We start from the raw sequence: 25,016 nt of genomic DNA, 5'->3' as shown, positions 1-25,016 counted from the left end.
TCAAATCTTGATTCATGTTTCTCTAATTAAAGAACTGAAGTAAGTGTAGCCATAGCGTCAACTACTTTGTTTTCTACTCTAGGGATTTGCTGAAATAAGACAAATGTGAAGTAGCATCTCAAGGAATCAACCATTTTCTTTAATTTCTCATTTTTTGTTAAATTATCATCATTGACTCGATTCATTATGAGTTGTAAATCATCATAGATGTGTAACTCTATAATTATCCATTCTATAGCCATCTTAAGTCCATTGGTTAAAGCTTCATACACAAATATGTTAGTTGTACATGGTAATAATAACTTAAAAGATTTAGGAATCATGTACCAATGAGGATAAACAAACAACACACTAGCTCTAGGCCCATATTGCATAAAGGATCCATCAAATAACATCTTCCATGTGCTTTCAATCATATACATGATGTGCTCATCTATGAAATCAACTTGAATAGGTGCATCATCTTGTAGTGGGAAATCAACTAATTGATCTATTATGACTTTCCCTTTTATTGCTTTATGCTCAATGTAATCTATGTCAAACATTGAAAGGATCATCATCCATTTAGCAAGTCTACCCGCGAGGGTAATCTTACTCAGTAAATACTTGAGTGGATCAATTTTAGCTATGAGGTGTATAGTGTGTGCAAGCATATATTGTTGCAACTCTTGGGAAGCAAACACAACTACGAGGCAAGATTTCTTAATAATGGTGTAATTAACCTGATATGAAATAAGAGTACGAGTAATGTAGTATATTGCTCTTTCTTTCCCATGTCCATCCAATTGATCTAAGAATGCCCCCAAGGAAGACTTTGTTGCTGAAATGTATAGAATAAGTGGTCTCCTGGGATAGGAGGCATTAAAATAGGAGGATTTTCCAAGTATTTCTTGATTTGATCTATGTTAATTTGACACTCTTCATTCCAAACACATTTGACTCCTTTATGTAAGTTCTTGTTGAAAGGTTAAACTCTATCTACCAACTATGAAATAAATCTCCTTATAGATTGAAGACACCCTTGAAGACTCCTCATTTGACTAATGTTTTTAGGAGGTGGCATATCCATAATTGCTTGAACTTTTTCACGGTCCACCTCTATTCCTTTTGCTAAAATAATGAATCCTAGTAATTTTATAGAGGTGACTCCAAATGTACACTTTTTAGGATTCAACCTTAGTTGAAATTGTTCCATGCAATCTAGAATGACTTCTAAGTCATCTAAGTGTGTATCTCTTTTCTTAGACTTAGCCAAGGTTTAATCCACATAAACTATTGTGTTTTTATGCATCATATCATGAAAAATAGTTGTCATAGCTCATTGTTAGGTGGATCCTACATTTTTTAATCCAAAAGGCATAATGTTTAAACAATAGGTACCCCATGTACAAGTTAACGCCATCTTTTATTGATCTTTAGGAGCTATCTTAATTTGATTATATCCAGAAAAACTATCCATTAAGGAATAAATCTCATAACCCACAGTCATCTCCACGATCATGTATATATTAGGAAGTGGAAAATCATCCATTGGGTATTCTTTATTAAAATCTCTAAAATCTATGCAAACTCAAATGGTTTTTTCATGTTTTGAAACTGGTACGATGTTTGATATCTATTCAGCATAGTCAATAGCTCTTATGAATTTTGTACCAAGGAGTTTCTCTAATTCTACTTTGACTAGGAGACCTATGTGAGGATGCATGTTTCTAAATTTATACTTAACTATTTTAACACCTGGAGCTATGGATAAGTGATGCATAATAAGATTAGTGTCCAAAACTAGCATATCTAAATAAGTCCATGCAAAATTGATTTCCTTTTCTTGTAAGAACTTAGTGCAGGCTTCTTTTTCTTATGATGACAAAGACTAAGCCAAATGTACCATTTGTGGAGTTTCATCCGTACCCAAATTGATTGCTTGTGGTTGTTCAATAAGCACTGAATATATATCTTGAAAATAAATAGGGAGACAATCAAGTACCTTATCCTTAGGCACCTTAGAAAGGTTTTCACCCTTAGATACATCCCCTCTTTTTACTTTTTTCAGTTCTAACACTGCCACATAGTGGTTTTCACCATCAAAACCCCTATTCTTTTTATTTTATTTTCTTTTTATATTTTGACTAAGGTACTTGATTTCTAGCTCTATCATGTTGGTATCTAGTTCACTGGTGGAAGAGACTACAGGTTCAATGGATTTCAAATAGCAGGCTATCTCGTAATCATTTTGAAACATTAAAAGCTCAGGTTCGTGATTGTGTTGGGACTAGTCAATCAAATTAGGATGAACAAGGAGTAAATCAATGACTGGTTTAAGGTTATGAATATGAATTATATCTCTGGTGATTAAAGAGTCAGAGTCCATCAAGTAACTTTCTAAAATACCCAAATCAGATTCATCCTAATATGCAAAGAATCATCCACTAAAGCAACATATGAGTTCAAATCATCTAATCCTACATGTGAATCATTGACTAAATTTGGTTGAGAACTATATGTGTGAACAACATCAATGTCCATATCAACTGTAGAAGGCTCCCAGAGGGAGTCCCATTCATACTCATTGGAATCTATTTTTGAATCTTGACTAGGATGCTTAAACCATGAAGGCTTGGGATGCTTGGATGTGGAAGCTTCAATATCATCAAGAGTCACACTCTCTTGTTCTAAATTTGCAACTGTCTCATGAGATACTAGACTATCTAAATCTCCCCAAAGTAGATTAGTAGAAGGGACCCAATCTTCACACATAGCTTGCTGATTTTCCAAATTAGGTATGTACTCTTGTTCTTCTTCACTATCTAACTTATCAAGGATAGGAGAAACATTCTTATTGTGATTTTCATATCCTATGCCAATTGACTTCTTAGACTTGTGTCTGAAAAGACCATGATCAAGGGGTTTGACTCTAGCATCCAATCTATTACTAAGAGGGCCATGTGCAAGATAGCCCATCTTCTTGACAAAAGTATAACCTCTTTCATAAGCTTTAGGAGAGGGAGTGATGTTCTCATTGTCCATATACTTCTCTTCTTTATAAATCTAATCTCTAATAGCCACAACTTCTTTCTCATCTTGAGTAGGCACTAATGACTGTACAAATGTGTCATATAATGCCATAGCTGAAGAGGAAGGTTTCATCTCTTGTGAAGGTTTACCATAAGACCTAGGTGAAACTGGTAATGCTGTGAGGGAGTTGAGTTGATATCCCCCCATGCCAAGGTCTATGGATTTGAACTTGTCTTTACATTCAGCTAAAGCCGCATTAAAATTCATCTACTTCTCTATTCAGGGGAACATGAGTACTTGCTAAAATTAAGTAAATAGACAAAGTATTATCCCTAGGTATACAAATATTTATTCCATTGTAAAATAACTTAACATAGTGATGATATGTAGATGGAACTACTTGTATATCATGAATCCATGGTCTACCAAATAAAATATTTTACACAAGGGGTTCAACATCAACTATTTGGAATAAAATGTCTTTGTCTAGAGGACCAATCCTAATGGGAAAGATGACGAATCCCTTTGAACTTCTCTCTACCTCATCATAGGCTTTGATAATAATTTTCCTTCTGGTATCAATAACTTGTTTAGAATAACCTGATGTCTTTAAAAGACAAAAAGAACAAATATTAAGCCCAACACCCCCATCTATCAACACACACCTAATGGGGGTTCTATGGATCATGACCTCAATATGAAGGGAAAGATTGTGTGGATGGCTCAAAGATTTATCATATTCCTTCAAAAAGGAAAGGTAATGAGGGTTGGAAATATGATTAACCATGTTCTATAATTGATCAACATCTAAATTTCTAGGGACATTTTCCATGTGCAAAGCATCCTCAAGGACGTTTTTTGTGTCTCGGAGATACCTCTAAAAGCTCAAAGATCAAATTTGAGTAGGGGTTCTTTGCAATTGATCAACAAGATTATAATTTGACCTAGGATTAACCACTAATTTTGAAAGAACATACTTGGATTGCACCTTTTTTGGTTTACTTGGTTGGTTTGAACTAGGTCCTTTGATGAGAAGGGGTCCTTGACTTTGTGTAACAACATTGAGAATTTGGGAAGACACTTGGTCAGGTTTACTTGACTGGTTTTAATTGGTCCTCTAATGAAAAGGGGACCTTGAGATGACTCTCTAGAGTGAGAATCCCTTAGCACCAAAAAAAAAATTTCACCAAGGATAGGGGAGCTCAAATTTAAATCATAACCATAGGGATCTTTATCTTCCATCATGTTGACACCTTCTTCTACAACCTCAAGCATATTGACAACATTTTTTGCATTTGTATAAGTGTAATTGATTGTAACCTTGCCATTCTTAGGTTGGGAAGCTTCCCCTTTCTCATACTTGGGCAAAGGCTCTTTGAACACTATGTGATCAGCATTGGTATTTAATCCATCTATTTCAAGTTTTCCATTCTCAATAAGATCTCAAACAATATGCTTAAATCTCCCACAATTTTCAATATTGTGTCCAATGTCATTGTGAAGTTTGCAATGGGCCTTCTCATTTCACCATCATGGCTTAACTTTAGGTATGAAAAAATTTACGATATCATAAGGCTGCACAAGATTACAAGAAAGGAGATTCATGAGTATCTCTTCATATGACTCACCCAATTGCATGTAAAGTTACGTTTCTCTCCTTTAAGTCTTTCTTGATATCTTGGCTTGTTACTTTGTTGATTGGCACTAGCCAAATGGAGAACAACTTGGTCTTTAGGCTTATAGGAATTAACAACTCTATCATTAACCAATTATTTGTTCTTATTCCAATGTGTGATATTTCCATTATCCTTGTTATTGTTGTTGTTAATTTGACCATTATTGTTGTTCCATTTTTTGTCAAAATACCTTGCCCTCTCAAAACATTCCTCAATATTAAATGTGGCTTTAACCATGGTATCAAAGGACTGAAAAACCTACTTATTAACTTTGAACTTCATCTCAAGAATCATGTTACTAATAATGATTTCAATATTTTCTTAGGAATAGTCCTAGAATAGCGAGAGCACTATAGTCTCTATCTTTGCAAGAAAATAACAAAGTATTCTCCTTGATTTTGCTTTGTGTGACATAAGTCCAATAGCGAGACAAATCATGAAAGATTGTATGAAAAGTGTTAAAAAAATCTCTAAATTAACTTAGGGAACATAATAATAGGAGGAGTTATATTGGTAAACCATTCCATTTCTTGACCCTTAACACTCCTTGGAAATAATCTCCTAAGGTGTGAGTCCTCATGATGAAACTCAAAACTCATAGTATAGAACTGATGCACATGATCATTTGGATCCCCATTTCTATCATATTTTTCATATTGGGGGATCTCAATTTTTCAAGGAAAATTTATCATGTCAACACTCTTATCAAAAGGATTAGGACAAACTAAATCAAGTGAAAAAGAACTCTTGGGTGCCAATATTTGCTTCAGTTATTTCTTCAATTGGTAAATTTCTTCTTTCATAAAGGGATCATGCTTTTGAATCTTTTTGTCTACATCACAGGTGTAGGGGACCCTAGTACCCTTATTGATTAAATGTTCCAAGCATTCATCTCTATTTTGTTCCATATGTGCTTCCATATGTTGCTGAAATTGTGGGTCTTGTTGCATAGCCATGAAATCACAGGAATTGCTATCAAAATTTGAGCTGCCACCTCCATATTGTGAACCATGATGAGCATGTTGTGAAGGTTGTCTTAAAACTCTAAGAGATGTTGATCTCCTATAATCATCATGTATTGAAGCTCTCCTTCCTCTAAGATTAAGAGATGGTGAAGGTGTTCTCCAATGTTTTCCATTTCATGGAGTCTCGGGAGGAATGAGTGGAGGAGAGTTGTTTCCACCACAAATGTCCACATTTCAATTCATAGAGCCATGAGAAGGTCTTGTGCTTCTTGACAGGCTTTCCTTTCTATCTTAATCATAACTTGCCTTTCTTCCTCTAGGCATCTAAATTGTTCTTCCTTCTTAGCATGTTCCTCCAGAAGGGCTTTTCTCTCATGCTCAAGTACTTTGATTCTATCACTCAGATAACCTAAAGGTGTCATGAGTGGTGTATATAGTCTTGAATGTCTAAACTAGTTACCAGTAAATGTTTCCTTCACATGAGTGCTAGAAGGCTCACTAATTTGATCATCATATCGGGATTCCTCTGCTTGATAGATATAATTCTTACCTTTCTCTGCCCTTTGGTGTGCATCCAAATATATATCCTTAATATGAGGTGAGGTTGGTCTATTTTCATAAGTGGGATCACCACTCAAAAGGTCAACATAGTATTTACCACTTCAATTTTTATTTTTTTGAGCCATTGTAAAATTCATATCCATATTTGAGTGAAGTGATGCTAAGGTTGTACTCAACTCAATAAGGTCACTACTAGGGTCAAACAAAGCTTTTGGAATATTCTAAAGTGATTGCACAAACACAAGTTCTTTTCCCTTATGTATTTGAGGAGTTTGAAATAAAGGTAATTTTTTAAAGATGACTTGAGGTATCTTTCCTTGATCTACTTGATATCTTTTTGTAATTACCATGAAAGAAAAGGCACTAGGTGATAGGATAACCTTAAGAAAAATTGGTACCAAAATAGGATAGTAAAAGCACCCACTTGTCCAAAAGAGATGTGATAAGATAGAATTTTTCAATAGGCATAAACCAACACTACCCCAGAGGTGCCTATAAGTTTGGGTGAATACCCTAGCACATATGGACTAGGAGGATGATTTACCCAAATTATAAATAATTAAAATTGATTTTTTATGAAAGTGGATGGACAAGAGATTGCTAAGAATCTCCAAGCATAATATCAAAGAATCCAAAGGTATATCTTTCTCAACAAGGACAATCTCTAACTCACCGACTCCAAACAAGGTCACTTGTGAAATCAAAGATCACTAATTCAAGGGGTTAAAGAACAATAACCCAAGGTGCAAACAAGCTTCTAACAATGGGATAAATAGCCTAATCTAAACTAGATCAAATAGGGAGACTGAAAATAACAAGATAGCAAAGTAGTTTGATCATAAATTCTCGACTCAGGAACTTAGATATTATTTGTTTTAAATATCCAACTAGGTGTGATAAATTTTTAACTAGGAACACAAGACAACAATTAGGAATTTCAAGAAAACATCTTCAAATAATAAGCAAGGGACAAAGCAACCTTTCACATGAACAAGAATAGTGTTGTAGTATCAGTCTAATCCCTAGAACCACCACTGTGTATGTTCTCAAAATGTTTTTCAATAACATACATAGTCCTAGAAAAGAAAATTTGGTAGCACTATGATTCTTAGTAATGTTCAAATCTATAGCTTTTGCAATCTAGAGTGGGAAAAAACCAATCCTTGCACACCAGGGTTTTGACATATTTCAATAATTTAGTCAATTGGAGATACTGAAGATATTTGACAACCCAAAAAAATACTACACCTATGAGGATTTCTCCCACAAGGACATTTATATAGTAGTTTCTAATACCACATCAAAAATGACTATTATCGTTTGAGGTTCCATCCACGTGGTTGACCCAATAAAATGAATGTCCACTACAGTTAACCCTCTCTAATCAACAAAGACTCACAAAGTTGTACCACATGACAAATTAGTTTGGATTCAAGGATTTCAAGTTTTTGATGTGCCCAAAAGGGAACATAGCATACTTCTCTAGACTCTTCACCTTACCCAAACATAGCAAACACGATTCTTTGACATACTAATTCAAAATAACCTCACCAATTTTTTTGAAAAGCTAACAAAAAACACTACCAATCTTAAAAGAGAAAGTACTAATGGATGTTGAGGACAAACCCAAGTGGAATAGTGAGATAATAAAAAATATCCTTTCTTACCTACAAGAGGATCTATCATTGAGAAGAGCTTTACATGTAAAGCAAGCGAATGAAGCACATTCCCTCAAGAACTCCAAAAATAGTGTTCATAGGGCCTAATTACTATGTGAAACACATATGCATGAAAGTAAATCTGGATCCAATTTTAGAACACCAAATGAAGTGTGAATATATGAAAGCATGTAAAAACACTAAAGCCAAACACATGAGAGTGAACATTTCATTTTCAAATCTAAATGCTATAGATATGCAATATATATCCAACTTATGTAAAACTAGGGTTTGATATGAAAATATGACTTTTAAGAGTGATAAAAGCCAACAAATAACTCAAATAAAATCTTACATCATGCATTGATTCATGCAAAAATTAAATGCAAGCTATTCATTAAATGCCCTTTTTTAATATTGATTTTTGACCTAGTCAACAAGAATGGACCTATATGATATGAATTCAGATCCAAAACCCTAGATGCAAAAAAGAGACCCCTATCAAAAATTAGAAAATTTTTTAAAAATGTTAGAATTTTGAAAAGATCTTTTCAGTTGTGCCCTAGGGAGCCATTTTCCAAAATAGACCGCTTTTTGCAAATCAAATTATTGAGCCTTAATATTATCTCTAAAATAAAAACATAAAGAACCAACCTTATTTTTAATTTAGAGACCTTTCCAAAAATGTAAAAGTTTCCAAAAAAAAAATTAGAATTTTCAACCTAAAATGATTTTTCATGAAAAATCAAGAAAAAATTACAAAAAATAGAAAATACCTCTAAAAAATCTAAAAATTTCACTAAAGCTTCTCTGATATGTTGCCAACTTGCAAATGAAAAATTCAAACCAAAACACCAAGTTGTTTGGGATATATGATCAAATCTTTAAGATTTAGGATTTTTTGTCTCCAAACAAATCTAGACAAGGGGGTTAGCTCCAAAAATATCTAAAACCAGCAAGTAAAGCTGGGTTGCCCCATGGTGGGTTGCAAAGAATGTGTGCTAAAATGTTGATGCACTTCTATGAGTCATTATATCCAAGATTTCTCAAGAATGAGATTTCAAATGGTAGCTCATAGCTCTCTATTCATGTAGTGCAAGGGTTTGTAATTGGGGCCCTCAGTTTGACTTAAATTGTGCCCATGCAAGTAGACCATAAAATGAGAGATTCAAAGATCAAAATATGCATGCAAATTAAGATGCAAGCTAATCTAAATGATAACAATGCAAAGCAATGCAAGAAAAGAAATCTAATCTATAAAAGGAAATAACAATGCAAGATTAATCTATGAAAGAAAATATGGATCTAAGCTAATATGAAAATTTAAGGATGGAGCATGATGATCGAAGCCATGGATGCATGAGAGAAGAAGGCAAGAAGATAGAATTTCTCCACAAAAAAGCTTTAACGCTCAAACTCCTGCAAAAATTTCTCTCCAAACCTACAACATAACAATAACATAATTGTGGATGTCAAAAATGAGGAAAGAACTCTCCCTTATAAAGAAGAATGGATAATTAAGATTAAGATGCAATAAGATTTAATCAAGGGTGGAGAAAGAATCATCTGTGTGAGACAAAATTCCACCAATGAGAAAATAGGAGGAAAATTAAATGGAATCGCACTTAGAAATATGTGCATTTAAGTGTAGAGGAAAAAGGAATTTATTTAAATTTTTATTTATTTATTTATTTTTTTTCATGTGGGATTTTATTTAATTAAAAGGAAGCAAGTTCTTTTAATTAAATGGGAAATATTTAATTAAATTAAAAGAGGGGTTTTTCTCTTAATTAATTAAATGTGGATTAATTGTTTAATTAAAAGAGAGGTTATATTTTAATTAAATAAGACTTAGGATAAAATGATCAAACCTTATGAAATGTTGAAATGATTGAATTAATTACAATTTGATCAAAGAAATTGATTTGAATTGATTTAATAAGATATTGCAAACCATTGATTCAGAAAATTTGATAAATTAAATAATGGGGGCCCATAGTCTAGGTGGCCATTTTAGGGTGCATACAATGAAGAGTATGTAATAGGACCAAATAACTATAATCAAGTGATGTGGATGAAGCAAATTCTCAAAGACATTAGGATAGAATTTTTAGAACTTGTTATCATATATTGTGACAACACAAGTATAGTGAGTAGGTCTAAGAATCTTGTATTGCATTCTAAGACTAAGCATATATCTATTAAGTATCATGTCTTGTGAGAGAAGGTAGGAGAAAAAGGAGATTAGATTGGAGTATGTGAGTACTCAAGATCAAATTGTAGATATCTTTATGAAGCCCTTACTAAAAGATACATTTGAATACTTAAGAGGTATGCCCCTGCCTACTTTAGAGTAGATGATGTAGAGATTGCATTAGTCTAGTGTTGCATAGCACTATTTTTTGACTAAGCTGAATGTTGATGCTTCATGTATGGGGGAGTATCTATGATGAGAACAGTCATTAAGCACTCTTGGTGTTTTCTATTAGCCAGTGTCTTTGGACACTTAAGCTTGTTGAAAAATTGGATCAGACAATCAAAATAATGAGGCCTTTGTCATTGATGTCAATAGGGAGAAGAGTGCATGAAAAACATCCTTTAGTTGAATGGGGGAGAGATAGTTGCATATTTCTATTTGGGAAATTTAAAAAGATTCATGAATATCTCTATGGGGAATATATACAGAATGAAGATATAGAATAGAGCAATGTTCTAGAGGATTTTATATTTCATTGATAAGAGGATTTGAAAAGATGAGAACAACAATAAGAGAATATTTTTTGGTATTCTTGGAACTTATATAATTTTCATCTATATTTACATCAATTCCAAATAGGGAGATTGTTAGCATGAATTCTAATGGTATTCCTTTGGGGGAGTATCCTAAGCAATTATGAGCATTGAAATGTTGCATTCATAACTGTGTTTGTCATTTATGTCATCATAGTAGGAAGTCTATAAAAAATGAAAGAATAGAAGACATATATCATACTTTTATGAATAATGTTTTGATGTACAAGTGAAGCATGATTAAGGACATATTCCACACCATGTCTTGATGATGAGGTCAAATACATGTAATCTAAGTCAAAGATGTATAGAAGTTATAAGTGATTTATAGAGAGCAGTGTAGAGATAGGGTGCATGGAAAGTAGTTTTTAATGATCCTATTACATCTTCTAGTAGAGATAAAATCTAGTGATACATAGTTAGATAGTGATCGAGGATAGTTTGATGGTGATTTCACTAAGTGCACGAGTCTTGAAGTTACACATGTGAATTTTTGCATGGATTGTGAGCTGACAATGCTATTGTAATTACAAATTAATTAATTATCATATTCTAATTAATTGGGAAAGCCTCAAGGATGACTCAAGGAATTATTTAATTTTGAAGATAGGATATAAAGAAAATATTTTTTCCTTGTTTATAAGTGTGTGATCAATTATTGAATAGGAAGTAATCAAGGAAGTGCGAAAAGGAGAAGAGTATATTGGTGAATGTGAGTAAGTGATCCAAGGTGTTAGTGTTTGAAAACTACTAGGTTGCTGAGAGCCTAATACCAAGATGCAAAGCACAGATTTTAGTATAAGGGTTAGTTACTTCCTATATTCAAGTGATAACTCTTTAGACCTAGACCAACACTAACAAAATCACATAGATTTTTTAAACTTCAAGCTCTATAGGGCTTTGGTAGGTTCACCTTGTTAGCATGAATGTTGATGCTATGGGGAAGCATTGTAGAACATTGTTATGATGTATTTATAACTATGTTTGTCATTGATGATAACATAGTAAAATTTTTATAAAAGATTGACAGAGCAGTAGACTATGATTTCTATATTGAGAACATCATATTACTTATCTGATGATGCAAAGTTACCTGAGTATACTATAATGTGTATTTGTTACATGGGCAAGTGTGCAAAACTTGAATTGATAGTGTTCAGAAGATATGATTGATTTACAGAGAACTGTATAGAAATAGAGTATAAAAAATGTAGTCCCTATTGCATGACTGCTACATTTCATTACAATTATAGTGAAGGGTTGTGTAGTGAACTAGAGATAGTTTACTAATTGTTGATGATGTCAAAAAGTGCGCATGTATGGAAGTCGCACATGTGAAAATTTGTGTATAACTATGAGTCAACAACATTGATAAAATGGGTATTTCATTTAATTAATGTATGATAATAAAGTGTGAAGCCAGCTCAAGGATTTATGATTGAGTATGGTATAAAGCAAAGATGTTTCTATGTTTTACAAACATGATGAAGAAGTGAAGACTTACAAATTACTAAGCAAAAGAGTAGAGTGATTTACTAATGTGTGTAAGTGACCTCAAGAGTTACTGTTACTAATCACAGAGCTCTAGATTTGATTGCATGATCTGAAGGTGAAGGAGTTTGAAGTATTGGATAGAGGAAGAAGTAAAATTCTATTACACATCTATCATTCTGAAAGGAATAGTATTGAGGTCAATTGGACAGTGGGTTCATTGATTTGATCCTAAATTTGTTTGGACAATGGGTTTACCTACCTTCCACAACTCCTAGCAAGGTTGGAATCTCCTAATAGGGATTCAAAGTCTCTTAATAGGGAATCTTGTACTAAATTTTGTAATAGACTCTTAATAGGGTCCATCCTATAACAAGGAACATTCATATTAGTACATCATTTTGTGGGCACCATTCCCACCGAGGTTTTCCCTCTGATCAAGGGTTTCCCTAGTCAACATATCTGGTGTAATTATTTATGTGCATCTCTTTATGGTTTTTTTTAATATTGAATGGTCAAGATTGTTTAAGAGGTTAAATTTTTAAATTTTCATATAACTTATTCACCCCTACCCACCCCCCCCGCCCCCCACCCCCCTTGTTATATTGGTGGACTATTGTTTTTGACAATTGGTATTAGAGCCTTAGGTCCTTGAAGAAAAAGTTTAACAACTTTGGGAGATCCATGGTGAATTTGTTCCAAAAGGAAAATTTGAGATTTGATGGCACAAATTATGATAGCTAGAAGGATAAAATGAAGACTCATCTTTTGTGCATGGGTCTAGGATATTGGCTTGTAACCAAGGCATCTAAAAACATTGTGAAAGAAGACAGTCTTGAAATTTGTACCAAGGAACAAAGAGAAGTATTTATGTACAACAAAAGGGCAAGAGAAGCAATATTGTCAGCTCTACCTGAAAGTGAGTACAGCGAGGTAAAACAACTCAAAATATCTCATAAAATTTGGAAAACCTTAAAAGCTAATTATGAGGGTGATACTCATGCAAAAAGAGTTAGATTACAAAATCTATATTTTGCATTCCAAGATGCTAAAATGATGGAAGATGTATTTGTAAGAAGCTATATTAGCAAAATATCTAAGATTGTTAGAGGAATCACATCTCTTGGTGGAAAAGAAATTTGATGATGAAGTAATATGGAAGATCTTGAAAATTTTGACACCACCTTTCAAGATAATAACACAAATGATTCGGGTAATGTTACCTTATACCACTAATTTCACCAAAGAAACATTGCTTGGTAGATTGTAAGCTAAAGAATTTGATCTAAAACAATCTGGAGAATAAGCAAAAGTTGAGACAACATTTAGCACATTTAATATTAAACTAGGTCTAGCAAGGAACACAGAAGCACAAGGAGACATTGCTAGCAGTAGCAAATCTATTGGGGAAAAGATCTAGGAGGGAGTCTCTCTTCTTGTGGAAAGAGAAAAAGATTGTAAAAATATCTTTAAATTTTGGACATGTAATGAATATGGTCATTATGCATCTAAGTTCCCTAAAAGAGAAAGAAAATATAAGGGAAGATTCAAATCTAGAAGTGCTAGAAATTATTTATATGCTAAAGAAGAAGAAGAGGGAGAAGAATTTGATCAAAATAAAAATGAAGATGAATTAGGAATTGTAGCTATAAAGGAGGATGATCTTGACAATGAAATCAAAGAAGAAAGTGCACTGATCTCACAAGTTTAAAGGAAGGATTGGATCATTGATAGTGGTTGTTCATATCAAATGACTTGTGATATGAGAAAATTTATCAAATTCAGAAGCCATGATAGAGGAATTGTCAGAGTAGTGAATGATGCAGCTTGCCACATTGTAGGAATTGGATCGATCACACTAGATGATAAAAAAAATACTGATGATGTTTATTCTGTTGATGGACTAAAACATAAATTGTTAAGTGTTGGACATCTGATGGACAAAGGTTACCAATTGCAGTTTGGTAATGACACATGCATTATCAAGAACAAGGAAGGAAAACTACTTGGTACTAGCACAAGAACCATAGGTAATGTATTTCAATTAAACTCTACTGTAACAACATGTTTGGTAGCTAAAGTTGACAACAGTTGGTTATGGCACAGAAGATTTTGTCACATTAACTTTCATAACATTGTGAAAGCCAGTAATACACTTGCTGTGAGAGATTTATCTAAGTTCAATAAGCCCACTGACATTATTTGTAAGGAATGTATCTTGTCTAAGCAAAAGAAAGTCTCATTTCCTAGCAAGTAGTTTGGTAGTACACAAAAGCTAGAATTGGTTCATACAGATTTGAGTGGTCCTGCAAGAATAAGAAGATTCTATGGAGAAAGGTATTTTATGATTTTTGTTGATGATTTTACTAGAATGATGTGGGTAGATTTTCTTAAGGAAAAATTAGAAGCATTTGAGAAATTCAAGATAGTCAAGAACAAAGTAGAGAATGAATTTGGTGTTAAAATCAAAAGCTTAAGATCTGATAGAGGAGGAGAATTCACTTCTAGAGAATTCAACATCTACTATGAAGAGCATGGAATCAAGAGCTATCTATCTTCACCCCATAAACCTGAGAAGAATGGGATTGTTGAAAGAAGAAACATAATTACTAAAGTAAAAAAAGCTATGTTATTCGAGAATGATGTACCAAAAATCTTTTGGAAAGAGGCAGTCAACACAATAGTATACACATTAAATAGAGTACAGATTAGAAAAGGAATAGAGAAAATACCTTATGAGTTATGGTTTGGTCACTCACCATCAGTCAAATATTTTAGGATATTTGGAAGCAAATGCTACATCAAAAGAGATGATGATATCAGTAAGTTTGATCCAAGGAGAAATAAAGGTATGTTTCTTGGCTATTCATTAAAAAGTAAAGCTTATAGATGTTTCAACTATAGAACAAAAACTATAGTAGAGTGTGCAAATGTAGGAATAGATGAAAAGTTTGACACTAAAGAAAAGATGATGGATTATAACTCAAATGGAGATGACTATTCTGGGATAACCAATAGATGTAATGAACTATTTTTTAAGACTAACAACGACTTGCAGAATAATGTGCAAACTGAAGAAGTAAGAGAAGAATAGAATGCAGTACCTAAAATAAGAGTTGAAGCAACAACTCCTACCCCAAATAAGAATATAATGAGAAATCATCATGTCGATCAGATAATAGGAAGTAAAGAAAAAGGAGTGATGACAACAAGAAAAATCAATGAAGAAGTGTGCTTAATATCTCAAGCAGAACCAAAACAGGTAGATGAAGCAATTAAGGATGATCATTAGATAAAAGCAATGAAGGAAGAACTTCAATAGATAATAAAAAATGACACATGAGAATTGGTTCCTAGACCCAATGACAAAAATGTGATTGGTACAAAATGAGTATTAAAAAATAAAATGAATGAATAAGGAGAAGTAATAAGAAACAAAGCAAGACTAGAATGCAAAGGCTACTCTCAGCAAGAAGGAATTGACTATGAGGAAGCATATGCACTGGTAGCAAGAATGGAAGTAGTCAAAATATTCTTGGCATATGTAGCAAATAAAAATTTGAAAGTATATTAGATGGATGTGAAATCAACATTCTTGAATGGAGAACTTGAAGAAGAAGTTTACATTGAGCAACCATAAGGTTTCCCTTTGACAGAAGGAAAAGATATGGCTTGTAGATTAAAGAATTGCTTGTATGGACTAAAGCAAGCACCTAGAACCTGGTATGCAAGGTTTAATATATACTTAGCAAAGCTTGGATTTTCTAAAGGAAGAACATATAGAAAATTGTACTTGAAAGAAATAGAATATGGTTTGCTGATAATAATTGTATTTGTTGACGATATCATTTTTGGAGGAAATGATGAAGCCAATAATAAATTCTCAAAAGATATGAAGAATGAGTTTGAGATGAGAATGCTAGGGGAAATGAAATTTTACTTAGGATTGCAAATTGTTCAAAACAATGAGGGAATCTTTATTTCTCAGACAAAGTATTTAAAAGATTTATTGAAAATATTTGGTCTAGAAAACTGTAAACCTATTGGGATTCCTATGGTAGCTGGTCACAAGTTATCAAGCAAGGATGAGATACCTACTGTTAAACAAAAGAAGTATAGATCTATGATTAGAGGATTACAACATCTAACTCACAGTATACCCGATATAGCAAATGTGATTGGAATTATGGCAAGATTTTAGACTAATCCTAAAGAACATCACTACATAGTAGTAAAAAGGATATTCAAATATCTGAAAGGGACATCTGATTATGGCATTTGGTATGACAGAAGTAATGATTTTACCCTTTGCACTTATAGTGATACTGATTGGGTTGGAGCTATGGATGATAGAAAAAGCACCAGTGGAGGAGCATTCTTTCTTGGTGGAAGATTGGTCTCTTGGCTAAGCAAGAAACAAGATTACACTTCTCAAAATATTGCAGAGGCAGAATATGTTGCAGTAGCAAACAATTGTAATCAAATTATATGGATGAAGTAGATGATGAAGGATATTGGAATTTCATTTAAAGAAGCTATTATTATTTACTATGATAATACAAGAAAAATTAACGTGTCTAAGAATCATGTTTTTCATTCTAAGATTAAGCACATGTCTATAAAGTATCACATGTTGAAAGAGAAAGTTGCATAGAAAGAAATCAGACTAGAGTACATTAACACTAAGGAAAAAATTGTAGACATTTTCACAAAGGCCTTTGGTTATGCCCCTGCCTATTTCAAAATAAAAGATGCAAAATTGCATCATTCCAAGGAACAAAGCACTATTGATAGACTAGACTGGATGCTGATTCTTCCTATATGAGGGAATATCTGTGATGAATATAGTCAGCAAAGGACTCTTGGTAATTGGTAATTGGTACATAATAGTGTATTTAGACACTTGATTTTTTTATGACCTATATACAAAGTTGTAAAGCAACAAACCGGCTTGTAGTCATGCTAATAAATTATTGCATATCCAAGAAAATTGAACCATTTGTGCACTATCTTTGCAACTGATTTCAATTTGGGAGAAGTATGGCATGAAAAACATTGTACTATGGGGGAGAACTATTGCAATAAAGAGTTTTCATGAAGATTGATGAAGAGGATTTGAAAAGACTTGTTGGTATTCATGGAACTAGATGTTTTTCATCTATGTTGCCATCAATTCCAAAGGGGGAGATTGTTACCATGAATGTTGATGCTATGGGGGAGCATTGCAAAACATTGTTATGATGTATTTATAACTGTGTTTGTCATTAATGACAACATAGTAATAAGTTTGTAAAAGACTAACAGAGCAACATAATGTGATTTTTATATTGAGAACATCATATTACTTATCAAATGATGTATAGTTACCTAAGTATACTACAATGTGTATTTGTTACATGGGCAAGTGTGCAGAACCTAAATTGATAGTGTATGGAAGATATGATTGATTTATAGAGAACCATATAGAAACAAAGTATTAGAAAAGTAGTTCCTATTACATGACTACTAAAGTTCATTACAGTTGCAATGAAGAATTTCATAGTAAACTGGAGATAGTTTACTGATCATTGATGATGTCAGAAAATGCACATGTACAAAAGTCACACATGTGAAAGTTTGTGTATAACTGTGAACCAAAAACATTGATTAAATGGGTATTTCATTTAATTAGTGTATGATAATAAAGTGTGAAGCCAACTCAAGATTTATGATTGAGCATGGTATAAAGGAAAGATGTTTTCATGTTTACAAACATGAAGAAGAAGTGGAGACTTGAAAATTTCTAAGCATGAGAGTAGAGTGATTTACTAATGCATGAAAGTGACCTTAAGGGTTATTGTTACTGATCACAGAGTTCTAGATTTTATTGCATGATCTGAAGGTGAAGGAGTCTGATGCATTAGATAGAGGAAGAAGTAAAATCCTATTACACATCTATTATTCTGAAAGGAATAGTATCAAGGTCAATTGGATAGTGGATTCATTGATCTAATCCTAAAGTTGTTTGGACAGTGGGTTTAGCTACCTTCCACAACTCCTAATAGGGTTGGAATATCCTAATAGGGATTCAAAGTCTCCTAACAGGGACTCTTGTACTAAATGTTGTAATATACTCCTAATAAGTTCCATCCTCTAATAAGGAACATTCATATTAGTACATCATTTTGTGGGCATCATTCCCACCGGGGTTTTCCCTTTAATCAGGGGTTTCCCTAGTCAACATATCTAGTGTAATTGTTTATGTGCATCTCTTTATGGTTGTTGTTTACTTTGAATGGTCAAGATTGTTTAAGAGGTTAAATGTTTAAATTGTCATATAAATGATTCACCCCTCACCCCTCTCAGTTATATTGGTGGACTATTATTTCTAACACACCTTAGGGATTGAAATGACTAGATATTGATACTTCCTTCACAATTCACTCATTGATATTCTTTTCTTCAAATATATTCCCTATAGAAGAAATTATCAAAATTTTTCTTAGCTTTACAAATAATTCTTGGTGATAGTAGCTAACTATAACATAGAGATCTATTGCAAATAAGTATCGACCAACAATTTGTTTCCTCATATAGAAAAGTAAAAGTTGATTTGATTTAAATTTGTTCTTTGTGCAACCACATGAATTTTTTAATATGCATTTGAACTAATGATAAGTGCCTTATCCATTTCTACATAGAGTCTAATTAGCAAAACTTGACCTATTTAATTTACTTACAATTAAATCATCAACAGTTAACCATAAACTCCATTCTTATGAATATCCATCTCATATGACTAGAAACCATATCAATTTATTGAAGTATTTACATAATTCCTTGAATTAAATGCAACAAACAATTGATATACAACCTATCCTAGTTGCATTAAATTGTATGAACCTTTCTCATTAAATCTCAACATAACCAACATATAAAAATGGAGATAGAATTTAGAGACATGGATATTGACAAAAATTTCCTTTTTATTAGTCTTCCTTGAAAAAAATACATTTACTAGTATAACTCAAGAATAACTTAGAATATGAAAAAATGTCATTCAAGATTCACTAGTATTTATTGATTGCAAAATTGAATATAAGATACAAAATTGACACAAAAGCTAACTGGACCGAATGCAAAATATCGTGAAATTATGCCTCCTTGCTGTTTTAATATGCTCAAAAATCCAAAATTAGATAAAGTTTGAATTTTGGTGAAATAATGTTTTTTCCATCAATCTACATTTGTCAATATCGATGGTTTTATTTTGTACACAATTCTTTTACCTTATTGTGCTTCAACTTCTTTTACCTTTACCGATCTTCTCCTCTTTGGCTAGCTCAGATGAGCTTGTAATTTATTCTTCTCTATGCTTGAGCCACTTGGTTTAGTAATTTTTGCTACTCCTTTCTTTGTAGATGGCTTAGCTTTCACTATTGCTTCCTTGGTCCTTGGTTTGGTTGGTGGTACAAAAGAGAGGGGTGTCACCACTATCTTCTTTGCAAATTTATTTTCTTTGGTCTTTATAGTTTTAGCCTTCTTGGTGGGTGGTGAGACAATAAATAGGGATTTATCTTGTTCTTCTCCTTCTTCTTCCTCTTCCTCATCACTACTATCTATTTGTTCATCTTCTCCAAGACCTTGTGTGAGCTACATAGGTTCCTTTCCTTCACCTTGGGTGCCTAGTTTTTCCTTGAGGTCTTCAATCATTCTCTTTCTTTTCTTCTTCTTAGAAGCTATTTTGATTTCAATAGTAATTCTTGCCGTAGATTCTTCATATTTTCCAAAAGGTTAATCTTTAGTATCAATCTCTTCTTTTAATAATGCAACAATATTTAGATTAACTATATCAATATCAACTTCATAGTCAAATTCTTATAGCCACGCCTTCCTGACCTTCATTATCTACACAAATGTGTTATATGTGTCTATTAAAAAGTATACATAATTTTAGTGTTTCATTACCAACTCTTTTGGTATTCTCATCATCATCTTCATTCTCTATTTGAAATATTCAAAATATATGTCCATGAAAATTTCAAAATTCTCTCCTAATTGAGTTATGTATTCGCTGATTTTCCTTCTCATTGATTTTCCTTGTTGCCAAACAACATTACCAATACCAAGAAAATACTTCTAAATCTAAAAGAAAATGAACATGACAAGAAATCCAAACTTACACATAGAATTCTTCACCTTCCTCATGAATATCAAATTTTTTGCCAATTGAATTTTCTACAACTCAACAAGATCATATTCATGATCTTTCATGACAATCTTCCATGCTCGGTCAACTATCATACACAGTACATAGTTCAATATTCTTGATTGATAGAATTTGTGAGAAATTACTCTGACTACGAATTCAATCAATGGATTAGATTAGTTTGAGAAGGACAACCCTTGTCTATTCTACTCAACTCCTATATTTGCCTCAATTTCCTCATGACTTAGACATCACATAGTCTTCTTCTTATCTAGAATGGGATAACATGTAACTATGCGAATCATTTTCTTGGTTATCTCAATTGGTTCATTATGTAACCATAACTTTATATAATGGATCCTTCTTAGTACAACCTTGATCTATTCAATCTTGAAATTATTTGGAAACTCTAGGGCACGAGTTAACCCTTTCCTTTTAGCAATATTGAATTCATTCTTCAAAACTCCATCACATAATTTTTCACATGCCTCTCAAATCTCGTAGTCACCAACTTCTCCAATCTTACACATGTAAAAATTTCACACATCGTGTATCATGATAAATTTAGGTGGTATCAAGGATAACACATCCATTGAGTTTCCTTTCATCGTGAACTCAAGAATAGCATGAAATTTTGGTGGAGGATAAGAATCACTCCTTACAAATTAAATATTACTAACCTCTACTCCTTGAATTTTTCTTGCAGATGATCAAGTTGCCATATTTCTCTATTAGGGTTTGAAACTTCTTCTCTTTGGATAACTTTGTACCACTCAAATCTTTGCTTGATCAAGCTCCTATTCCAAATTTATCTTAATCACCTTAAGAACCTTTTCATAGATTTCTCTATGCTCTTGAACCTTGTATTTGTTTAGCTTGAATTAAAGTGTCTATTAATATTGTATACTTTGGTAGGTGGAAGCGAGTTGTCTCAGTCAATATGGTACCTTATGAACTAGGTCTTTGCTATACAACTCAACCTCTTCCATCTAACTTGACCTATACGCCAATTTAGTGTCTGAATTACTCAGTCCATATTGCAATGCTTAGTCAATATAGACAATTTTAGTGATGTTTTGCACTAGTTGTGGAAATGATTCTTTTGCACTAATCATTTCATAAATATGTCCTTTTACATCTTTACTTATGAAAATATGAACTTTAACTCTTTTATGTTTGGAACCAATGTAAGATATATCATTTCAATATGCAATTCCTTACATACCTTTCTTGATTTGTTTGAGATGATATAATCACCTCCTATATTGGATTGTTTGATCTCAACTCCATTTATTCCACTGTTTCCATCTTCTTTCTTTTTCTTCCATGTTTGTTTAATCTCCTTCCTTGTTTGATTGATGTCCACTTTTCCTTTACCCTTAGTAAGATTATGATTTGCTGGTAAATGGGTCCTATAGTTTTTGCTTGACTATCCAAACTTGTAATCTAAATTCATATGCTCTATGTCCATACTTGTGACAATTATTACAATAGCCTTCAAATGTAGGTGTAGTAAATGCATTCTTCATTCTTGATCTATACTCATGTATTTGATCTCCTTGCTTCTTATAGTAAAAACAATAACTAGTAAAATTAGGTTTATGGTTTTGCATACCATTTTTTCTTCTACAAATGTTTGTAGAATGATCAATCTTTCCACAATGATAACATGTTGGCTTGCCTTTAGATTTTTCATTTCTCAGTTCTCCACTCTTGGATGATTCTCTTTGCTCGGTAGATGAATGACCTAATCCAAAAGTGTTTCCAAAGGACCTCACTAGTTATTCAAAGTATTTAGCGTGTTGAATATTTCTAGAAGTTCTTTCTATTTTCAATTCATTCTTCAATAATTCCTTATGTGATCTCACATTTTCTATTTCCACATCCTTTCTATTCTACTCCTTATTTGCAAGCATCAGTTGATTAATCATGCCTAATTAAATGTTTGTACACTTTTGTACATCATATGTCCTTTCTTCAAGTCTAATTATTATTTTCCTTTTGTTATCCTTAGTGAAAACCTTATCTTCCTCATCTTTCTTACTTTTTCCTAGTCACTTTATATAGCCTAACTAATTGAATCTCATGTTCCCTTTTTAGTCCTCTTACTTCTTCATTCATGATTCTATTCTTTCCTAGTAGATATGCATCACTCCTACTTGAATTTCTAGTTTTAAATAGTCCTTGAGTGTTAACTGCTTCATAATTCAACTCTTTCATTTGAATAGCCAACTCCTTTCTTCTTTTTAGGGATTTTCTCAGTTCTTGTCTTGCCACCTCAAGTTCCATGATCTAATCTCCAAGTTGTTAGAGATTTTCAAGAGAACCTTGGCTCTGATACCAATTTTTTGGAAGTCTTAATCGAGAAACTAAGATACAAAGAGGGGGGGGGGGGTGTGAATCAGGTTTTGTAACACTTAATCCTTTTTTTCAAATTTTTAGCGCATTCACCACATCTACCATCTCATATCTTCTGCATGCATAACATAACTTATAAAATCAAACTATGGTAAATGTAGATCTAATCTATCAATTACATGCATGAAATGTAAGCACATAACACAAAAAATTGGTTACCCAAAAATGCTCCAAGGTGAAGCTAAAATTGGGGTGGAGATGAAACCCATAAATATTCACTACTACATTAATAAATTTAACCTATTAGGGTTACAAAATTGATCACTTCTGATGATCTACTCTATGAGGATTCTTCCTTGTTAAAGGTTGTTAAGACTGTTAGGTCTTACCCTGATCCTCAATCTACTATGATAAGATGGTTTTGGATCTCCTCTCTTTAATATGATCTAATCTTTGATCTCATATAGCTTTATTGTCCTTCATTTCTTTAACAAGGTCACTTCCTTTACAATAAAAAAACTCTTATGCCTCCTCTGCAATGATTACGCATTCACACTTGGTCTTCTCTATGTTCACATGAATAGCTTATATGATTCTCATCATATTAACCATACTTCAAACTATATTTAGATCCAATCTATTTAAAGATTTCATAAAGAGTTTTCTAGATGCTTCTTTATTTTGCCTCTTTATCCAATTAGTTGATCACAACAAATAGGGATTTGTGATGCACATCATAAAATGTGTAATAAGCTCTCTGACAACCTTTACAAGTATTAAACATCTTGTCAATATTAGCTTGAAATGGTTTACCTCAAAATTTGTATCATTCCTGACTTGAATGTCAATTATGCATTGCTCGACATCCATTGTATATGTTGTTGATGCTCGGTATTTACTGCACTCGACACCTTCTATGAAATGTGGTATCAATATGCTCAAACTATTTGACAATCATTAAGCTCATCTTATACTAAAATACTTAGCAACCAAAGACTTACTTGGCTCCTATATAGCTTGACATATACATGCTTATATACAAGTCTTTATATGACTTGGCCTATATAGAGTAGTTTGTTTGCATTGATGACCTTCTAACTCTGCCTAGTATATGATTAAGTTTTTGACACTAATAGACAAAAATAATTAGGTATACAAAAAGGTAAATCTTGTGTTCCTTGGCCTTAGTCATCACCAGACAACTCAGTCATCACTAAGCTTTCTTGCTTAGCTTACATTGTCTTTGCTCAGTTTGACTTTTCTTATACTTAATCTTTACTGGTTCGCAGTCGATATTATATTCACTTGGATTCTATTGTTCACTTGGTCGACACTAGCATAGCTTGGCTTCAACTATAAGTTCCTTAATCTTCCACTTTGTAGCTTGGTTTATCCTATGCATTTGGTCCTTTATTGATCATCTCAACTATGCTTCAGTTCAACTATCTTCTCCACATATTGTTATGATTAAACAACCACTAGTACAAAAACAATAATATATTACTAAATAAACTACTAAAAATTGTAGATATGTGACTAATTTTGATCATACGACTAATGGTAGTTTATTGCCAGACATTTATCTCCCAACCAAATTTATGACTAAACTATTTCAATCATTGATTAGGTCATTAATTTAGTCATTTATTGTTGTTACTTGGTAGTTTATATGGTAGTTTATTTGGTAATTTTGGTAGTTTATTTAGTAGTATTTTGAGTAGTATCTATGGTAGTATATTTGGTAGTTGATTTGGTAATATATTTGGTAGTTGATTTGATAGTTGATTTGGTAGTATATTTAGTAGTTTTTGGGTAGTATATTTGGTAGTTTATTTGGTAGTATATTTGGTAATTTATTTGGTAGTATATTGGGTAATATATTTGGTAGTTTATTTAATCATTAATTTAGTCATATTAGGGCATGATGGAATTGAACCACCATCCTCCCTACTTATAAAGCAGGTGCTCTTCCATTGAGCTAGTACCCTTTAAAAAATAATGTAAAAAATTGACAAATTTGTCTTCCCAACATTAGATCTACCATGATCATGGTCATTATAACATGATATACTTTTCTCAAAGAACACAAATTTTAGTTATTATGAAAAACAATAATCTAAATATTTATCAATAACAATTCAACAATTTTAAATTCTTTTGTTCAAGCATTTTAAAATTATATTTCATGTTAATTACACTTCTCTAAATTATTATAGTGATAGACTCTTATAAAATGTAATTTGGAGCACTTTGGCCACACACAAGTATTGTTTCTTGTCCTAACTTCTCATAAAAAAAGATACAAATGATTATGAAA

The sequence above is a fragment of the Cupressus sempervirens genome, chromosome 3, assembly GCF_028749045.1.
Source record: "Cupressus sempervirens isolate cs-2001-9-10 chromosome 3, ASM2874904v1, whole genome shotgun sequence".
Classification (NCBI taxonomy): Eukaryota; Viridiplantae; Streptophyta; class Pinopsida; order Cupressales; family Cupressaceae; genus Cupressus; species Cupressus sempervirens.
The sequence above is the reverse complement of the archived record's forward strand: the minus strand, read 5'-3'. Positions refer to the sequence as shown.